The 22,202-nt window shown below is 39.2% G+C and overlaps 1 protein-coding gene across 1 annotated transcript in view; it reads right to left on the minus strand.

Annotated features, from left to right (window-relative positions):
• The window catches only part of CLSTN2 (calsyntenin 2), a 329,826-nt gene that overhangs the window by 239,069 nt on the left and 68,555 nt on the right, over positions 1 to 22,202 (minus strand). The gene's annotated exons all lie outside the window — the stretch shown is intronic.

Here is a 22,202-nt window from a genome sequence, read left to right on the forward strand (position 1 = left end):
AGCTCTAAGAAATGCTCAGGAGGATCATTTTCTTCCCAAGATGAACTGTTTGAGAACACAGCTGTGAAAGGATAAGGAGCCTTCAGAAGCAAATTCACTGCACAAACACTGGATAAACTATTATCAAGCTAAGTGGGGGCCACTTTTGCCAAAGGCATACACTATATTAGCTGTTTCTAACTTTTAGGTTCTTACATGTAAATTTTTATCAAGAACCTACATGAGTTTATTCAAGCCCCTTAAATTAGAAATACATTTTAGACATGAAATAGACAAATTAAGCAATACTTTATAGAAAGAGCTGTCCTGCTGCTAAACCATACAGCATAAATTATCAAGAATAAAATCTGGCCCTAAGTATGTTTCTGTGGAAAAGTGCAGATTGCTGAAGCCAGGAAACTTGTTTGATTATCTGAACTTTGATTGTCTGTGCCATGCAAGGGGTTCACAAGTACTGCCTACAACCACCTTTGTGGAGAACAAAACCAAAATAGAAAGCAATTCTTTCAGCCAGATAGAAATAACATTATAGTCTTTTTAATTCTTCCGGCATGTTTTTTCTATTAAACTTAGTTTTAATTTAACGTCAGGAATTGCTCTTTTTTCAGTACCCACTGCTGCAAAGGGCAGACACTAAAGCTAATTAAGCCATGAGTGACAGATAAATAGTTGGTAAGTGCTCTATTGGGCAGGATCTCCCTTCTTCCCTCCTACCTGCCCACTTTTGAACAGCCCTGGCAGAAACAAATCCACCTGGATAGCCCATCCCTCCTCAGTGCATCCAGATAAGGAGAGAGGATGAGGAGAGGGGTCAGGAGCAGCGCATCACCCCAGCCCATGACTTCCCTCAGTCTCTCTTAGCCCTCATCGCCCTCTGCTCCATCAACACCTCTGCCGACCACAGGGAGCATCAACCCCCACGTCATGCCTTTCCCCTTCCTACACGTTCCCAGAGCCTTTTAGTAGTTCCTCTCAAACTTCACATTCATGCACAGAAAAGGTAAAACTATTTCTCAGTTCAGGCTGTCCTCCTGCTTGCCCATTTGTCCACCATACACTGGACAGCCCAAGGAAACGCAAGTTTTTTATGCCAAGATCACTTTTTAATTTCTTATTTTGATTTGTATGGCTTTGATATCTAAATAATGTTAAGTGGTGTAAGATTCCTAATTTTCTACTAATTCTTAAACAAGTACTAGGAAAATAAGTGAGGTTTCTTGGCATATATTTTACTTGCTAAATGTAGTCTCAGGTATGAAACACAGTAACTTATTCAACAGTTTTCATCTCATACTTACCATTGGTAACCTCATTCTAAAATACAGATGATCACTTAGAAACTGGTTCACCAGACAGTGGGAAGGAGTTTTCTGCAGGGATTCTTCAATGTTTTGCAAGAAATGAGCATTTAACTCAGTAGCCTTTCACAATATTTTCTTAGTCAGCTGCAGAATTACTGTTCTCTTTTGTCTTTTTTCTAATATACCCTTTTATCTTATGACTTCTGATGTATTGAAATTATGAACTGTGTAAGAAGAAAAAGAGAGTTTACTACTTCCTCTAAATTTCATTGTGCTTCTTTTCATGTTAAAGAACCATCATTTTCGCAATCACCATCCTGGAACAATCACAGATGCAACCAAAATACCCTTTTTAGAAGGAGTACAAAACCCTCCAAGTTCCCTAAAATTAAAAGTTCAGCTTGAACTGCTCCAGATTGAACAGAAATCTGCACTTGTTTTAAGCATTTCCTTTTCACAGTTTCAAATTGAAAGCAGAGAGAAACCAAAAATCCCTGAGTTCCCAGCTCTGCCAGCCAGGGAGGAAACCCATTAGGTTTCCAAAAGATGCTTATATGAATATACCCTGACAGAATGCTGGGTTGGCATCTCCCACTGAAAAGCATTAAAGTAGAAAAAGTCTACTTAATTCTCTTAACTGGTTCTAATATGCCCTCATTTCAATTTCTAATTCTACTCCAAATTGTAATAACTGAATCTCATTACTGCTTCTGGGTTTTTTGGTAGATTAGAGAGCTGCTGTCATGAATCTCTCCAACTCTCCCCTGCACTGGCAGTTATACAATCAGCTGACCCTCAGCTTTCCATACAATACAATGCCTGAACAGATGGAGGTGATCATAAGTCTCAGTACAGAGGACTTTCCCTACACCTTCCTCTCAATTGAAAGGACTAATATCTGTGTATTCAGCTTTACATGAGAGCTGTTTATTTGGATAGCTCAGCTGAGCTAATTCTTTTATTCAGCTATTAGGAACATATCACTGTTCCTCTTCCCTGCCTTACCTCCACTTCCCCTTTCTAGAAAAATTGTTAAAAGAAAAGGCAGAACACAGTGAGTTTATAGCTTAAAAATGTCCTTTATCCCAGCAAACACAGCTCTCAGCCAAGTACAAGGCAGGACGTGCTCACAGGCAGACCCCCTGCCTGGGCTCTGGAATGCCCCTACATTCAGCCTGCACTGTCCCTGCAGTCCCCTAAGGGGATGTCACCACCAGCTTAAAAGCAGAAAGTCACAGACTCTCATCAGGTGTCTGTGACAAACCTCTATAAAGCTCGTACTCCTGCAAAGCTGTCTGTAACAAAGCAGAACAGAAGTTCGAAGGAACCATCCATTCAGCAGCAATCCTCACCTTGTAACTGCTGTTAACCCTCCAGAAAATAATCCTGATGGATTTTTCTACCTTTAGGAACTGCACTGCAGTAGCAGAAAAAGGCTGGATTAGTGACCTGAGTGACACTTTCCCTTTGAAGTGTCTCGAGGGAAGGACTCTTCATGCATCAAGAACACATTAGCTTATCCCAGAGGTGCCTGAGACAGGGGTACTTCAGACTGCAGCTCACTCACAGACAAATTACCTCGATGGTTCTTATGGTTCTGAGCCTTTGCCCTGTTCAGTTCCACAATCTCCCAGCTGCCATCCAGCATGGGTACTCCAAACAGCACAACAAAGCAGGGATGCCCATCAGGAAGAAAATATATATAAATATATATAAATATATATAAACTAATTAAACTAATTAAATCCCTTTTCCTTCCTTCCTTCCCTACCCCCACCAAAAAAAAAAAAAATCCTGACATGAAAATGCACACTTAGGAACAATCCATTTTAACTTCACTAAACTCCTGCAGCCAGCAGAGTGCACCACGGCAGGCGTGGATGTGCTGGGCAAGCAAGTTTTTATTTACATAAAATCTGATTTACTATATATTAAACAAGCAACTGAACTGCAAGTACATGCAATCAGATGAAACTTTTATCATGTATCTTGAAAAGAAACTCAGCAACAAATTTTCTCACAGACCAGGTGCTGGCCAAACCAGGCTCCTGGTAAGGATCTATTTACTTTTTTTCTAAAGATGAACAAGCATTATTGTCAAAAGTTTTTTAATATGATTTTTTCTTGTTGTTTATTGGCAGGGTTGTTTTTTTTTTTTAGAGCAATTAAGACAAAGCTTGATTGCGAGGAAAGCTTAATTTGCAAAGAGAAATACATATTTCATGAAAGCTGATAAAGTGTTTCTAATTGTGGAAATTGCATTACCCTCAAAAAATGCTGTAATCTCCTCTTTTGGGGAGGAGAGACAGATTTTTCTGTACACTAAATATCTGCTCCTATTGAACTAATCAGCTGGTGATGCATGAAATTAGACTTCACCTGCCAGAGTGACCTTGGAAAGGTCTTTGTGAAACCTGTTGTTTCTCACACACTCCACGATAATTCATCAGGAAGGCCACAGAACTGGACACAGACATAACAGCACACAGTGAAGAAACACATCTCTTTTTTTATCAGTAGCTACATATTGCTGTATGTCACAATCCCCTGTTGAATCTCAACTTTTCTTATAGTTTTTAAGAGATGGAAAAGCTCTTTAAGTATAAAAGCCTTACAAAAACTCTATTTTTTTTTTAATTTGATATGCTTATATTATCATCCAATGTTCTATATCTAAATTGGTCAAACTACCAGTTGCTGTAATGAAATCCATGTGGGTACAAACAAGTCACATTACAGCATCTTGTACTACTGAGCCTCCACGAGGACAAGGAGCCTTCATGCAGGTCCTGTTCCTCCTGAAACATGAAAAAAGTCAGGAAAAAACCCTTAGTGAATGCATCTACAGTATTCAGAGAGGGAAGGAATCCAGGTAATATGTCAGTGATCCAAGACTGCAGCTGGTATTCTGAAGATCCCACATTTGGTAACGTAGCAGACAGAGACAGTGGAAAACCAAAATTTACAGTACTTTCCATGTAAATGAGAAGTCCTGGGGCTTTCAGTAGGAAAAATGGCTGTAATTTTATTTGCAGAAAATAAAAAGCAACTGGCCACTATAAATTGAATTGGAAACAACAAAATAGAGTAGCTCAAACATCTGATACAGCAGATAAATGATTAGCTGGTGAACAGGGGTCCTTAATCTGGATCATAGTAACTCCTTGCTGGTAGGCACAGGACATGACTGACAAAATGTTACACAGTTTTGGTTACACACTGTTACTTCCACAATATGTTTTCTCCCTTTTCTGTGGTTCTGCATGATCTGACACAAACTCTGTACAATTATTTCTATGTACTTTAAAAGGCTGAGGATCTCCTACAATTGCAGAGGACATTTAAATGCCAACAATGCAACACAGAAGGAATATATTCATATCTATATATATATATATACACATGATCTCCACTTGTCCTTAATAAAAAATTAAGAACTCTACAAAAGCAAACATGACCATCTCAGATCACCCACTTTCCTCATAAAGCCTCTTACTTATTGAGTTAAATACATAGTAAATTGATTTATAAATCGAGCAAAGGACAGGAGAGGAAGAGAGAAGACAAAAAAAGCTGTGTCAGAGCTTATTTACTTTTTTAACCAGGCAGCCCCCATTCCTCTGCAATGTCTCACCCATCCCAGCACATGTGCTGCTGGCTGCTTGACTAGGAAGATGAACTTCAGCATCCATGACTGAACACGCAGCCTAATCACCAAACCATCTTACATTAATTCTTGTTATGATCTTGTGTGTAAGCTGGAGCTTTCGGATCAGATGTGATATAGGAATAACAGGTGATTCCCCACACCCCTACCCATTTGACTTCACGATCCCCATTAAATATTAGCAGCACATGTAAACAATTATCACGGCATTGTCCTTAAATTACAGCTGCTTCTTAAGTGAAGCATTTTCTGGGGGACTTGTGTGATAACCAAGTGTAAGAATCGACTTGCCAAGTGAACCAGAACACATCTCTTAGGACAAGGAGCTAAGTTAACTCAGCTTTTTGCATTACTAGATTTACGCCTGGGGACTAACAGGATCAAAGAGTCAAGTCCAGAGACACTCTCCTACTCTTAGCTGGTCTGTCAGACATCTCTTTCCTCCCCCAGGGGAATGGCTCACAAGGAATATTGCAAGCTGAGGCTCTGGCTGTGCCAGAGGGTCTTTTATGATGAAAGATTTCAGCTCACTGTGCAGAGAGCCATTAAGAGGGTCCAGTCAGAGTGGACTGCAGGAACTTACTTTCCCGGTGTACTGTCATGGCTTCAATTTTAGCAAAGCAGGACTTATTTTCAGAGAGAACTGAAGAAACTGGAGTGAGGTTTTGAGCTTGGTTGGATTTCAGTTCAGCCCAGACAGAATTCTGGACAGAAATGACAGAATTCTTTTGTGATGAAAAAGATTTGGAAACACTGATAGACATTTTCATTAACAGATCTTGATGCTTTCACCCAGCTGCAGATGTGCTAAAATGTCCTGATAACTAAAATGTGGACTTTGGCAAAAATCAGTTTAAGGAAAAATATTTAGATCAATTTTTGTAATCTTTAAAAGCCAAAACTTTTCAAGTGCTGAGAAAAGTTAAACGCCTTTATTTGACTCAAAACTAGTAATATACACAAGGCTAAAGAAACCCTGATGAAATTTGAGAACCTCAGCAGTGTAACAGAATCCCTATAACTCCTCGAAATACTCATTTTTACTGACTCTTGCAGCAGTATCTTCTAAGTACAGGCCCAGAAAGGTGCACAGAAAGCTGAGTTTCCTTAAACTGTTCAGCTAGAAGTGAGAATTTTCTAAACTTACTATATTTACCCACAGGGGCTACTAGAAAAATCAAGGCAATTTACTGTCATTAGGGATCCCCCCACCCTCCCTTCTCTTTAAGGCAGACAAACAGCAAGACTGGCAGAACAGAAGGCAGAGCAGAATCAAGACTAAATTATAACAGCAGAGAAGTTTTCACTTCACTGTTTTCTTCACATTAATCACATTGCAGACTTTTGGTTTCTGGGAAAAGGAATGATGCTACACCATCTTCCTCTTAAAAGCCATTTCCGTGCAATTTATGCTCCAAGGTAAAAGCAAACAAAACCAAAAACAACCACCACCACAAGAAAATGAAAAAGGCTTCAAGGAAAAAAATAATCAGCCATGTCAAGCCCTCTCACAAAGAATAATTCATTACATTTCAGTAAATTATGGCCTTGAGACTGCTAAAGTCATCATGAAATTACTAGGCTACATTTATTCTATCCATTTATGAAACAGAGGAAATGCTGAAGCACAGAAAGGCTTTTCTGTTCAAGGTATTTTCTCCATTATTAACAAATAAATGCTAGGTTTGCATTTGGAATTTGATAAAGATTACCAGTGTAATTTCACAGGTTTCTAGTGACACGTTCAAGAAAACTGTTTAACTGAGAACTAAGCTGACATTTGGCTTGCAAAGCCTTTGAACTAGCAAGTACATTAATTCCACTGCAAACATCCTAAGCCCACAAAGGCTTATGCTATTGTTCCTGAATTATCCACAAGCTTTGAATTAGCACACGAGAGACCCCCCCAGAGGGTCACAGATCATCGATTCTCCCTAGACTAGTCTCAAGCATGCTGATCAATAAGAGACATAATTGGAAGGTCTCAAATAATTGGAAATTTCAAAGGACTGCTGCAACCTCTACAACACAAGTGGTCTAGAAGCATATAAAAAATATCAGAGTCAGAAGGGAGTTTAGAACAATGCTCTAGCTTCAGTTTTTAAAGACGTTTCCCATTCTGAAACATTTTTCCCCATCATTGGTGGCTGGTAATTTTCCCTGTAGTTTTCTGAACAAAATTACGTCGGGATACCAATATTCAAGATTTGAAAATTCTTTTCTAATTTACCTTGGAATAGCCCTGTCGATTTCTGTGATAGAAAACAGAAATAGCAAATATGCTTTAAGGATTTTTTTTTTTTTTAATGGAACTGGCAAACTTCAAAGTAAAATCAAATCCCTACAAATGAGATTACATATTTCATACCATGTTCAGAGTACATCCTGGTCTTACCGCACAATAAGAGATCTAAGAGTAATAAATTTCCCTGTCCCTGCTCTCCTGACATTAGAAGTTTATCTAAGCTTTGAGCTCAGATGACATATGGGACATGCTGGTGGTGCCAAAGAAAGCACAGGACCTGCATACCCCATCATCATATGCCAGTACAAAAGTGCAAGAACAGTAACACCACAGTGGTTTTGATGGGGAAAAAATGAGCTGCTGATGAGGTGTTACCTAATTTTCAGGACAAAGTTTAAAGGCTCCACCAATAGCCTAGAAAGAGATACCATTTAATCTTGTTACATCTCTACGCTATTCCAACATAAGGAAATAAAAAAGCAAAGGGTTTGACTGTTCCTTTTCTGTACTTTTTACTGCCTGTAGTTTTGATGGGAATGTCACCTCCTGCCAGTCCCACTCCTAAAATGCTGCTCTTCAGCACATTTTTACTGTTGTTAAAGCCTCAATTCTTCCCCAAGCAGGTCCGACTGCTGTTCATCATCTCCTTGAATGCAGATCTTTATGTGAAGTAGGGATTAACTGCCAATGAAAAGATGCACTTTAGGATGGCTCATTTCTTCTTGAAGTAGGCTGACAAGAGAGGAAAAACTTCCAGCAGAGTGCTAAGCAGAGGTCAGATCAGCCAGGGGACAACAAGACTCTAGTGCAGATCTTATGATTTGTCACACCGAGCAATGAATATTTCATTCTGCCTGGGGGGGCCATCAGGAACCCGAGTGCTAAAAAATATAGAAAATACTTCTGTCCTAAAACTTCCTGTCCAGGATGATGATCTCTTTCAACTGGAAATCCAGGCTGGCAGAAAAAAGGTATGTGGTTATACCTACAGGCAGCCAGCGCCAGGTGAGCTCCCTGCCCGGGCTCTGTGTGTAATTAAGCACCTGAAGGAAAAACACTTTGCTCCCTGCACTGGGAGGCACAGGGTCTGGAGGGATCTGTGTTTGTTCCCTTCTTTAATTTATACCCCAATGAGCCATGGGAAGGCTCTGCTGCACTTGTAAGCCCTGTGCAGAACGTGCAGCCAGACTCTGTCCGAAATATCCTTCCTGGCTCCCATCAAAAGTGACCACAAAGCTCAGATTCGTGCTTTGGAACAAGAATGCTTTTACATAAGAGTCAAGAAAGGATATTCAGCCCTACAGACAAGTGAGGGCACAGGACTGAAATGCTGTGCACCACAGAGCAGTGGCTCAAGGCCCTCGATAAATAAAGCTTTATGCAGCAGTCAGTGGAGGGCAAACTGTGCTCGCAGCTACAAGACAGACAAAGGCCGTGTCCTGACTTCACATCCACCATGGACTTGGGCCTTTCTTCTATCACTCATATTGGAAAATGAATTGCACCCACAAAATATATAATATAACAATGTAATTCTGGAGAGTATTCATCTACTTTGCAGTAAATACACATCTTTTTTTGATAAAATACATGAAAGATCAGAGCAGTTAAATATTATATTCCACCTTCTTCTAGCAATAGGATTCCAATGGAAAAGCAGCCCCAAAACAGACAAGCACTTCCAACACCCTCAGAAACAGGAAAAACAATTCATCTTCTGGAAAGTCCTTAAATACTATTCCCAACTGCATTTTTTTGTTGAACTATCCCCTCTGGAAGTGGCATTTCAAAGAACTGAGAGGATACCTAAAATGAACAGTTTCTCTCTCTGATAGCTTTTAATGCCAAGAGATTTCACTGTGGCATCTGGCGAGAAATCAGCTCTGAGTTTTCTCGTTAAAAGTAAAGCTGTGTTAGTAGCCAAATATTTGAAAATGTGAAATGTTAAAATGTTAACAATGGGGAAAAGACTTGCTCCAACTTAACAAACTTGAAGTTTTTCAGAACCAGTGGTATGTTACTAGTTATTGTTCATATTTTGCTTATGTTTTAGACATACAGACATGTTTCATTTGGGCCACCTCACTCTTGTGTCTCACAGTGAGAGAGGAGCTATAAAAGCACACAGTGCATCCACCCCCACCCCCCTGCAGGACAATTCTATTTATGCCAGAGACTGAAAGAATAAACTTCATTCCAGCCTTAACAGAACCAGGGCTTTTGGCTCAGGGGCACAGCAGAACAACAAGAGACAACACTTAGACACAGAGGAGGTTCCAACCAGCTTTTCTTTCCCTGTCACAATTCAGAAATCAAATGTAAATTTGGGAGCAATGACGGAGCTGAAGATTGAAGTGGAAGTTCTTGGGAAGGATCTGACCTTCCTGAGGTCACCTCATGGCATAAGAAATGTCATCTGAGAGGACAGGTCAACCTGCTCTTATTGGTGACCCTCACCCTCCCTCAGGGATGTGGAGCCACAGTTTCCCATTCAACCTTCACATCAACATTTCCAGATCGAAAAATTTAATGAATTCTCCATCATAGCAGCTCCACTTTTTCTCTAATTGATAAATTTCTTTTACCATTTTCAGTTTGTGCCAGTGATATATTCAATTCCTTTCATGGACTTACTACTAACATTCTAGAGAACCAATTAAGTTAGACAAACAAAAACTTAATTATTTCACTTTAAGATGTGCTGTGAAATATTTTAATCCTCTGGAAACATTCTAGGGTAAAAGTTTAGTTTTATACAAATTAACCTTTTCTTTTTTTCCCCTAAATACAGCAAGAATTTTAGTTTGCCTTTTTTTTTTTTTTTTGAGTCTTTTATGTATCAAAGAGCACATTTACAAAGGGTTTTTAAAATTCCTAGAAGAATAATTTAAAAATTATAATAATTTGCCCTCATCTGCTCAGAACACAGGGTGAATGGCTAAAAAATAAGTCAGGGGGAGTAGGATAGATTTACCCACCAGTTCAGTGTCTCAGGCCTCCTCCAGCAACAGCTGCAGCCCTGATCTGTGCCTCTTAACAGTGTAACTACCTAAATAAAATAACCTCTTCTCCATCAAGGTCAATAGGTGGGACCACAATGCAGAAATCCAAGGTAATGTGAGGACGAAGGAGAGGGGTGACCTGGGCTGCAGTTCTCAAACACAGTCTAGTCACTTAAACTGGGGGGGGGAATGTAACCTAGATAGCAATTCTCCATGAAATTAAAGTTCTACTAAGTGAAATAAGCATCTACAAGAGGAAGGTAAAGAAAAAACACCCCAAAAATTGAAGCTCTCATAAAGCACAATATCCCTGTTAGCCACCACCTGCTTCTCCATTTCTGAAAATCTTTGATAAAACACAAAAAGGAATAAGCAGCATTTGGTTCTGCTATTTATTTCTAAAAATACACTGCCTTTTGGGCCGTTTTAAAGTCTGATAAAACAACTCCTAAACCATCTTATATTCTGAGTAGACAGAGGGGTGAGGTCAACCAGGATCAAGATTAGAAAAGCAAGATTCTGAGAAAAAAAGTCAGAAGAGACATACTGGAGCTTGTATGGGTATAAAAATACAAAAGATCTTCAAGGATTTGCTCTGTAAAAACCTTGTGAGTGCAAGTGCTCCTGGAAGTACCTATCACCAGAAGATATCCCATTCTAATGGACATTCACTAAATCTTTCATTCTTAATGGAAAACACTGCCTTTGGGGGACATGCTTTTACAACAACACTATTTCTTCAGAAACAAAACCCACCTCATTCTTCCATTAACAAAGCAATTTTACTTGTGCCTGGTTTTCTTCGGCGGAAAAAGAACACGAGGCTACCAAAACATCCCAATCATCACGGTGCATTAAGTGCTAATTAGACATATCCCAAGCCATGCAGCATTCCACCTCTACCCAACACAAATGGGATCACACTGTACCAACGACCACAATTAAGTATTCCCACAGGTTATACATTTGGTTAAGTTTTATGCAGCCCGAAATGAACTTTCAAGAGAATAATTTATAATTTTATGTCGTTTCTGGCTCTTGTATCCAATACTATGAAAGCAGGCATTAAGGGGAAGCAGGACACAGTTCAGAGACATTAATTCAGGTGACAGAATCAATAGACAATATTTACTGGTCAGCAGAGTATCAGCCCTAGCTTTACGACCGAAATCAAAATTATTGACAACAGCAATTCAGATAACTTCACCCCTCCCACTGTTACTGGAACTCGCTCTCCTTTGGCATTAATTCCTTTAATGGGAACTTTGAGAATTCTCAAATCCAGACAGCTTATTTAGGTGCTTAATTTTAGGCACCTGTACTTGCTGTGATGCGAGATCCGAGAGAGATTTGTGCCCGTTTGCTCCAGTTCACTGAACCTCCCCAGAGCAGCAAGCAGGACACTTTGCAAGCTTCAGTACAGATACTGTTATTCTAATTATGATGTCCCCACACAAGATTTTATATTTCTTGGTTTCAGAACACAAGTCTTGGTGTGGTTTTACCACCAATGAGCCCTAGATTCATTCTCTCAGCCATCACAGTCGCTCAAAGTCAGCGAGGCACGCGATTTCAGCAAATCCATCACCGATACAAAAGTCACCTTTCATTTTCCAGTGGTCCTTTGTACATCTGCCGTTTCACCTCTCTGCCTGAAATAAGATGACCACTGCTTCTGCTTTTTTCCTTCCCTTTTCAGCTTGCTCAGCACTTACCCACTCACATACTCTCCTGTTCAGAACGAGGTATCCCTGCGTGTATTTCAGATAACAGAGCGTTCATTCAGGATCATTCTACACTGAGATGCAGACACAGTGGCACAAACCAGAAGGTTAAGTCTGTGCAATATTTCCTGAAAGGGACAAGTTTTATTCCAATAGAATAAGGTTTATCTCTCAATAGAAGCTTTCTTGCACTAGTCTGTGTGGTGTCCCTCCACAAAAAACCAAAGGCAGTATTTAAGGTAAATGCAAAATACATTTTTCTTGTATCCAGAAACAGGTTTTCTAAAGTATTGCTTATTTTTAGTTAGAACAGCATTTTCTTATTGTGTCTGTGAAATAGTCTGCAGATATAGAAATCCACTCATAACAACTACAGGTAGATTTTAAACAAAACTCCACCATCAACCACATGGTCTCTACCCAGAGGGATTAACTAAGCAGCAGAACGATAAAATCATCCCATCACCAAGCCATTTCAAACCCAGGTTGCTGCAGGAGGCACAGCTCAGAAGAAACACAACTTGTTCAGACTTAGTCACCAAGATTTGTCAGGTACAGTGCTTTGCTCATATTAACTCAGATTATTACTTTTTTTAATCCACTTGCAAATTCATGATTTTTTTTTTTTGGTCTGGATAACTCAAAGTGTTCAAGGAATTGTGTTCCCTTGGTTTTATTAACAGGGTATTTTACACTCCAGCTCAATACCTCAACAGCTTACTGTGGATAAGCTGATCCCTGGCAAATTAATTGACCAACGTCTTAACTTGCAACAAATGTAAGGTAAATTGTCTCATCAAGAAAATACAATGCCCTTGCTGTGAAGGTTGACACAAGTCTTGAAAAGGGAAATATTTATCTTGAAGAATTCATCTCATTCTTCAGATGTTCCACACCATTCTTTCCCTCACAGCACACCCCTCTTCCAAGCATTTTCAGGTCACAGTGTCCTGCCCAGACCTCTCACCAAGTCAGAGGTAAGTGTATATATGTAAATATATACATAGTTAGCCAGCTAGCTTTTGCCAAGTAGCTTTTTGTCCTAAGATTTCCATCTGCTTCAAGTTGTAAATGAATGCTAACGACAGACTTCACAAGATATTATCCCCATTAAAATCCTATTTAATGTATCAAGACATCCCTGCTTGGTTAGCTTCATTGTTATCTGTGTTCAAATGTTCACAAAACACAACACTTTCTAGAGGAAGAGACAGAATGCAACCTGAGCTTTATACCCTTTACTATTTAACAACAGAACTTTAAACTAAATAGCATTTGGACCAACAAAAGCTGTTTTGTGCTACGTAAGAACAATTTCCCCTTGCAAAAGGGAGCCCAGACTCCCTGAAAAGGGTACTACCAGAAACAAAATAACTAAATTGTTCTTACTTTTTTAATAAGAAATATCTATTTCTCTGCCTTCAGAGATCCACATCCTCACTGGCATCTTGCCTTTCCTTAGGCAATTCAAACCAGCAGTTTGGGGTTGGGGCAAACCCCACTAACTGTTGCTGAGGTTTATATTTCTACACAGAGATTGTACACTGAGGTGCACAGGGACAGGGTGAAAAATAAAGTGGGAAGTAGCTCTTTTTCCAAGCAGGACACATGGTTCAGTGGACTTTGGTCCCAGTCCTGTGACTTGAATTGGCCAATAATCAGTCCAATGCAGGAGGAACAACTGCGATTTACAAGTGAAACAAAGTGCCATGAGTGTTACTTGGAACAAAATTACAAATAATAAGCGTTACCTGTAGCAGAGTAACAAAGTTTAAGTGCCAAACACTCATCACCAGTTCAGCCTTCAGAGCTCTCAAAAGATGCTTTGGATGCTCAGCCAGCCTAGAAAACAACCTGGTTTAAAGCAGGACACAAATTTCTGCTGGGGGAAGCAACAGAACCTGAACTCCTGATCTCAAGCTTTACCCATGAAAAGAGAATTATTCCTCAGGACACAATACCACACTTGCTGCTACTTCTGCTCGTGATTTGCAGGCATTTCCTTATTGTTAAATTAACACTATTTGCAGTGTGCCAAATGTGCACACATGGCACTGTGGAACCTCCGGCAGCTCCCAACAGTCTGCACAATTATCAGATGCAGTGCTGATTACATTTTACTGCAGCTGCTCTTTCCAGCAAATGCCTCAGAAACTGCAGCGGTGCCACTGCAATATGTTGATGATCAAGTCTTTCACACCATCATGACATGAATTTTTATTTATTTTGTAAGGAAAAATATGAACAGTATAATTATTTAGCCTCCTTTTGTCACTTCAATATCAAATCAACTTTATACCCCAAAAAGAAAACTTGCCTATTTTGTTTTCCCACTCTTCAAACTCTGTCAGCCCAGGCTGAAGCAAGTGATGGGAGTTGCCAAAAGTGTTCTCTCTTTCAAAATAATCAATCCAACTCAGTCAATAAAACTTTTATACTGGTTTCCACTAAACAGTGTTACAAATTTGATCTTGTCAGTTTTCAATGTAAATGGCAAGGTGCTACTAATGAGCCGTTTTATACCCAAGTCAGTTCTGAAAATAAAATACAATTGCAAGTGACATTATTTTTGTTCATAAGATTGTACAGTCATAGAATAAATTAAGTCATAAAGAACCCTTCAAGACCACCCACTGCAACCACCAAACTTAGGCCAAATCTGAAGGTAAATACACTTGCTCAGGGCCTGAGCACCCTGTTTTTAATATCTCCAAGGACAGAGATTCCACATCCTCTCTTCTCCCTCTTTGTGTCTCTTGTGCATCCCCCTTAGGCTTTCCTTCCCATTTTTATATTTGATTTAGACAGATACAACAAATACATTTTTATACACTTATTTGGCCTAGAACCACAGAATTAAAACTCATGAAATGTAGGAAACCACTTCAAAACCCTATTTTCATAAGCAGTTTATATTCAACTTTAGGAACTGTTGAGCCAATGTACTAAGATGACTGCAAAACAGGTATAACAGGTACAATTCTGCCCCCAACTTTACTATGCCTTAGTCATCTTCCAGCCATGAAAACACTGGGTTGCAATTACAGAAGGACAAGATTGAGTTTCTCTCTAGAAGGCTCTGGGGTCTTGTCACCTCTGAGTTCCATGAAGTGAAAAATTTCCTCCCAGTAATGGATGTGTGGAGGGAAACTATCTGCAGGGTTATGAATGAAGTAGCCAGCAGGGTGATTCTCCTAGATCTGAAGGGATTTAAAACCCTAACCCAGAATTTAAAAGCCCACTAAAAATCCAGACACATTCTTATATCTTTATGTTATTCGTTCTGGAAACTTGAGAACAGAATCTTGAAAATTGAAAAAGCACCTGTTGTGATTAAGATAAGCCTGTATCAGGCAGCAATCCTTCCTTATTTTTACCACATCCCAGAACTTAATCTTATGGCATCTGAAAATTCAACTGCATTAAAATTTGTTTAAAATAAAATACCTAAAAAACAGTTATTTACACATGACACTGCAGTTTGAGATGCAGAAATGGCACCTTTTTCTGAAGGACGCTGAAGTAAAAAAAAAACAACCAAGCAAATAACAGGAGATTTACATTGGTTTCCACTTTCTTCTTTCCCTTCTCCAAGGTTTTCCATGGCATGCAGCCCCCCTTCTGCCCCATCTGGACTTCACAGCCAATTCTTTGATCAGATCAGTGAGGAAATCTGGTCTGTACTCTGTGCTCCATTCCAAACACCTCGTATCCTTGAGGGTATGATACAGGAGATACATCCCTTATGGCAAACCTCCAAGTCCCCACCTGACTCCACCATGTCCCTTAACACCATCTCGTTTCCAATGTCCTGCCCCTTCTTACTGCCAGATGATGTCACAAAACCTGAATCATGTGGATGAGGTCAGTCTGTGCTGCTCCACATTCGGAATTTACAATTTCACTTGGGTCCTTTCGTTGATTTGGAGGTGAAGGACAAGGTAATTGGATCAGGTTGGGTCAGACTGAGGGAGGTTGGAACTGAGTTCTAATTTCATTTTATGTCTATTAGTATGTCAACAAATACTAAAATGAGATGCCAATTCAAATGTTTATTTTTAAGAAACAGATGGCAAACCCACTAAAATCTTTGAGATTTTTAATTCTGAGCTGAACATTGTCCTTTTTTTACTTTTCAAAATAACCTAGATCAGCTCACACAAAACTAAAAGTTCCTATGCATCACTTTACATATTGATTGATCACAGCTGAAGTCTTATATTCAACAACAAACACTCACAACTTTTTTTTAACCTCTTCTCCCCGTGTAAAATTCCAGGATCTGTATCACAATTCCACCTGAATGAAACTTCTAGTAATTATATGCAAAGCCAGCAGGCTCCTTCATTACACCTCTGTTTGCAATAAATCCTAACAGATTTGATAAGTATTTCTCAGTAAAACAGTAACAGCACCGAAAACTAATTTGTAAAACCATCATTCCATTCGAATATATGAAACACAATTACTTGAAATCTTCACATGCATAATTTTAGATTTAAAAAGGCAATAGTCATTTCTTTCTGCCTTGTCACCACTTGAAGCAGGATGAATGTTTTCAGACAGATGTTAATAGAGAGCCACATTAGAAAGGTTATTTTCTTTTTCCACAAAGAGTTATTTTTAGAAGTCCAACTAATAGAGGAAAAAAAAGTCCAAACTTTAAAAATACTTAAATCCTCTTTCAATTGAATATTTAGGTGCAGACTGGTATAATAATAAATCATTAAAATTTACTTCAGCTGATGCAATTTCTAGTTTGAAAAAACCTTGAAACATAAGTGAATCACCTTCATTATGCTGTTGTTATGAGGATTTTATACACTTGGAGCACATTTATTGCAAAGAATGAGGTTCTTCAAAGTCAGTATTCCACAAGTCACCATTTCTATATATTATATACTCCCTCATGTCAGGAACAACCATCCATGACATATTTATCTGAATTATTTGGAGAAGAAATGAGAAGAATTTCCATTACACCTGCTTAGAAATACCTTTCCAGGCCATATGCTCTCAAAATAGCCTCTTCTGTGTCAAGACAAGAACAGTAAAATGATTCAACAGAAAGGTGAATCAAAGTCTGCTTAAAATTTACTGTGCAAATGTCCTTGGATCATCAGGATCTCATTATGTTTGGATACATTAATTTATGTAAGTTTTGTATTTAGGGCAACAGTGGCCATAAGAGTCTCTTTTGACACAGGTTGTTTGAAATTTAGAAAGTCTAATATTTAAGAGAAATTTAAGAAAACTGATAGCAATGCTTTCCTTCATGTAATTTCATACACAAAGTATACATTATTCCTGGTCATATGTCCACAAGAAACAACACAAGTCTCATCATTCATGACTCCCAAATCCCAAAGACTGAGATTGGTCTGGCTAAGGAAATGTGATAGAGAACATTTTCTTCAAACATTTCATTTGGGCAGCGCGTGAAGACAGACACACAAAAAAAAAAGAAAACAAACAAACAACTAATAACAAATAACACACACGACTTCAACAAAGGGCTTTATGAAGATGTTGATGATCAGGGTTTGTTATAACATCATTCCTCCAGCCCTTGAAAACCAACAAAATTTAAATTAACATAATGCTTCAAGGAAGAAGGGTGATGTCTAATGCAGATAATTTTCTCTTTTGTTTAAATGGGTGCTGGAAGTAGGCAGATAAAATCTGCAGTACTGATTCAAACTTCCTGAAAATTCAAATACCTGGCATTCATTGGACAGAATTCATTGGATTATTTGTTGGAGTTTTTTTCATCAGTACAGCCCTGATGTTTCCTTGGCAAAAGCCAAGACTGAGAATAACAAGTCATATTCATGTGCCAGCTCTGTCAGAAACGCTGGATTAAAACTTACAGGGTTGGTTTATTTACCACCAAACTTTCATTTTAAAAGACAAACCAAAGAACACTGATTACTACCTATTAACATTGATTTAATCTACGTAATAAATGCAGTTTATTTGCTCTTGCAAACAGCAAGTTATCTAACTGAGGGGGTTTTGCAGTTCAGGTGATAAATACACATATAGGCAGTGCCAATATTTGCAGCCTTATCTTTGCAAGTGCTGAGCACAAGGTAGATGTTGGAGAGCAGAAGTTGGAGGTAGCACAGACTCTTACAGCCAATGTGAAATCAGAGGATTCTTGAAACACAGGGAGCAGAGAAGTATTTCCATGTCTATCTGCACCTCTCTATCCCACAGTGACCCAAGTGATGCCACAGGTGGGTTTGGGCTGGTACATTAGCACGTTATCATCCTGGGTCTGGCAGGGATGGAGTTAATTGCCATCCCTGCTGGTGGGCCTTGGTGCTGTGGTTTTGGATTTGTGGTTAAAACACCCTGACAACACAGCCTGTTGCTGAGCAGGACGTGCAAATCATCAAGGCTTTCCCTTTTTCCCCTCTCTGCCCCCACAGCAAGCAATAAATCACCTCCCAGAACTCCTCCAAAGACAGACATTCATAGTTAGGATTTGGTTAAGCTGGCAGTGCAGTATTATTAAGTGTTTGCAGGTTTTCCCAGTAAAAACATTCACAGGTGTGTAGAGACCTTGCTTGTCACAGATTTGCTAAATTCCCACAAGAAATGACTCTATGTGGCACATGCACAGGGCCTGAGCTGCGTCAGACAATAAAAATAGATCTGAGGCTCTGTGATGCCCCACTGACCTGACCATCCTGCTTACAAAACGATCTAATTCAGCTCTATTTGGTGCATCTACGCCTTGCACAAGACAACCATCCCTGTGTTCCTATGAAACCCTCTGCTTCCCACCTGTGTTACACCCTGAGCAGGCTGGGATGGCCAGACTGAGCTCCACACTCCCACCCACACACAGACTGCTGCTTCTGCCTCAGAAAAGGGAGAGTTTCTGGAGATGAGCAGTGTCTGGGTGGCTGCCTGTTACACAATGATGACACAGTTACCACAGCAGTGGCAAAAGGCACGAAAGCAAAGGCAGGAGTTGCAAGGCAATTCTCAACAGTGGTACAGTCACTTTCTAGAGAGGTTTAAAAGGAAAGAAGGGGATGAAGTCCAGGAAGAGAGCTGGCTGTTGTACAGCCCTGAACTTTCTTAAAGACAGGGGCAGGAAGAAAGATTTTCTCCCAGCAACCCACAAGTTCAGCATCTTTATCAAACGTATTTTCCTTCTCTTTTTCCGTGGTACAAGTGAAGTCCTTGTTCCCAGTAGTCTTAGGAGCAAAAGAAAATGGAAAGTAGTAGCTCCACTGAACTGTCTCACTCCTCCCCTCCACCAACCAGCCAGTAATTCATTCCTAACACAGATGCCATTCTCAGGAAAGCCAAGAGCCAAAACCTCTCTTCAAACCAAGGATCCAAACTGGTCTGGACAACAGTAGAAGTAATTTTCAGGTTCACATTGTCTATAAGACAAAGTTGTACCTTTACATTACACTCACTTCCACGAATATTTGGTATTTTGTACTACAGGAGGATGACCTCTGCTACCACTGATCTTTTGTATTAGCTTTCCCACTGTTATAAAACTATTAGTTTGAACTTGTAACAAGTAAATTTGCACTCATAGTCAAAAAAACCCTCTTCACTTTGATATAGAATTTCTTTCCCAGACAGAATATTCTACAAACATGCATTACTGAAAAGATTGCTATTTAAAAATTTCAAAAGACAGTGCACAGATTACAGTAACTGTTGAATATTTTTTGTAATGACTTAGAACATTCTTAGGCATAGAACTTAAGGTCAAAATGAGGAGATGGATAAGCTCCAAGGGAAAAAAACATTATAAATCACAGGAAGAACTAAAGAAAAAAACCCATACAGATTAAGAACGTAATTCTGAATCTGCCAAGTACTTCAAACACTTTTCCCCACCACTAGGGCTTTCATGGTACATTTTCATAATTCTCCATCCTAAAGAAATAACTAAATATTAGTTTTAGGCAGTTCAGTGCAGAGAAATTTATTTCAAATCCACTAATTGTGCCTGTGTGTCCTGTTGGTGAGGTCGCTGCCTGTCCCTGTGCTCAGCTCCAATTCCTCTTCCCAAGGGGAGCTGCTCCCCTTCCCTGCTGCTGGACACAGAGCAACCAGGGAGCAGACTCCTCTTCCTCTGGAGATTCAGCCTATGGCCACCAGAGTCACAGCACAGTCAAGCACGATTTAACTTCCAAAAATACCTGACCCTGAAGCCAGGGCACTTCCTCTGAGGCTTTGGAGGTTCTGATACTACTGAAGTTTAAGACCAATTCACTAAAAGAGATTACCTGTTTGTGATTTACAACTTGACAAGGCAATTAAACTGGAAGGATTTTTTTAACTTATTTTGCAGCAGCTCAGAAAGCATTTAACTTCTGAACAACAGAAATTTTTCTGCGTGATATCCAATATATCAGAGTTATATGAATCCAAGTTTCTTCCCCTTCATCTTGGAATTGGAGGTCAGTCATTGGCATCAACCCATTCCTGACTTATTTCAAAGAGTACTTATGAAGCTGTGATTTATTTACATACTTTAGAAAGTGAAGAAAGAAAAGGCTCACCTTAGATGGCCAGAATATGATTAGGTTTGTTTACTTTCCACATTTCACAGACTAATTGCTTGGAGAAGACAAGAAACAGCGGAGAGGAATAAAAACTTTATTGCAGAATCCTTTCTACATGGATGGGACACCTTCGAGGTGTCAAAGGAAAATGGCAAGGAAGTCAAGAACAGCCTCCAGACACATTAATGAGGGAGAATGAATGGAACTTTAATACATTGCAAAACAATTTTTAAATATCTGCAGGAATCTGGAGCCTATTATTTTGTCTACTGATAGTGTTACTCCCTGATCTGGACCACCACTGCAGCAGAAATTATACCTACAAACAGTAAATATGAAGATATATATAAAGACCTCAAGGCACTTGAAGAAAGAGCTACTATGAAGCCAGAGAAAGGGGGAGACCAAACCAAAATAAATAGGAAAAAAAAAAGGTAAGTTTGATGTTCACGTTTTTAATTCTAGGATAAATCAGTACATCTTGACCAACCACCACCCTCATCTAACAACAGTCAAAACACACAGCTATTACCACCTAGCTAGTTATTTTTAGTGGATCCTAAAGAAAACATTTCACTATGCCTTCCTGTTTTTCCAAGCGTTTTCCTTCAAGACAAACTTTCAGACAGTGTTTACACAAATTCAAAGTGTAACACTGATTTTTGGGTTAGACTAATACTCATGGATGGTACCTAAAAAAATGCCCCATATTCCCAGTGCACAGTAAAGCCAAAAGAACGATAAAACAAGGATACATATTGCCTCCTGTAATGCCAAGTAAAGTTACTTTTAGAAAGCATTCCAGTTAAACAAGATAAATGATTTAGGAATCCAGTTTGATCACAGTAATTATATGGGAGGTATATTTTCTATTTGAGAATTAGTTTGCAACTGCAGTGATAATTAGACCCTTCATTATCCTTGTACAGATTACTTCTAAGAAGGCAAGGTCTTCTGAACACGTTCTGACCAAGGCTGTGCTTGTTAATAAGTTGCTGAAGATGAAAACTATAACACAGGAGAACTACCAAATAAATTTTCCTCCAAATGTCCAATTAAAAAAGAAATGTAAATATGAGTAATGTGGCCATTAAAACTGGTGAAAATACTATGCAGTTATCTCTGAACTGTGCAACCTGAACACAGGGATCCCTCACCTGTGAGCTTGGACGTGAAAGGCAACATCATCATTTACGGACCTCTGCAGCCCAAAGAGAAGATTTGTGGCCCCTTCCATTAAGTAAAAGCATCTCATTCTCATTCATCTTTTTCCAAATGATCTGTCACCTCAAGACAAATCTGTGTATTTCCAAAGCAACTGATAGATACACTGAGACTTCAACCAGAGAAAGGGGCAGGTATGCAAACCCCAAGTGCATTTTTCTCTTTTCAGAGAAACAAACATCCCTTTTTCAATTCCTCTTGGAGATCTAAAAAATAGATGGTCTACAAATGACAGCAATAAGCCAGTAGTCTCTTGAATTAATACCAACTTTCCTTTTTTAGTTATTAAATTTTGATTTGTGTGCTTGAAAAAAGATATTCTTAATTCACATGTCATTTATTTGTCTGGGTAGCTGTTGCTGGACAAGAAAGCTTCTCCCTTACAGAGGGAACACCAAAGTTGTTTTTACATTCACATGAAATTTGTTACAAATACTGGAGTTCTTTAGACAGTGCCTTCAAAATAACTTTGATTAAATTTCTCCCGAGACCA

This window comes from Myiozetetes cayanensis, unplaced genomic scaffold (genome assembly GCF_022539395.1).
Source record: "Myiozetetes cayanensis isolate MyiCay16 unplaced genomic scaffold, myiCay2020 scf13, whole genome shotgun sequence".
In the NCBI taxonomy this organism is placed as follows: Eukaryota; Metazoa; Chordata; class Aves; order Passeriformes; family Tyrannidae; genus Myiozetetes; species Myiozetetes cayanensis.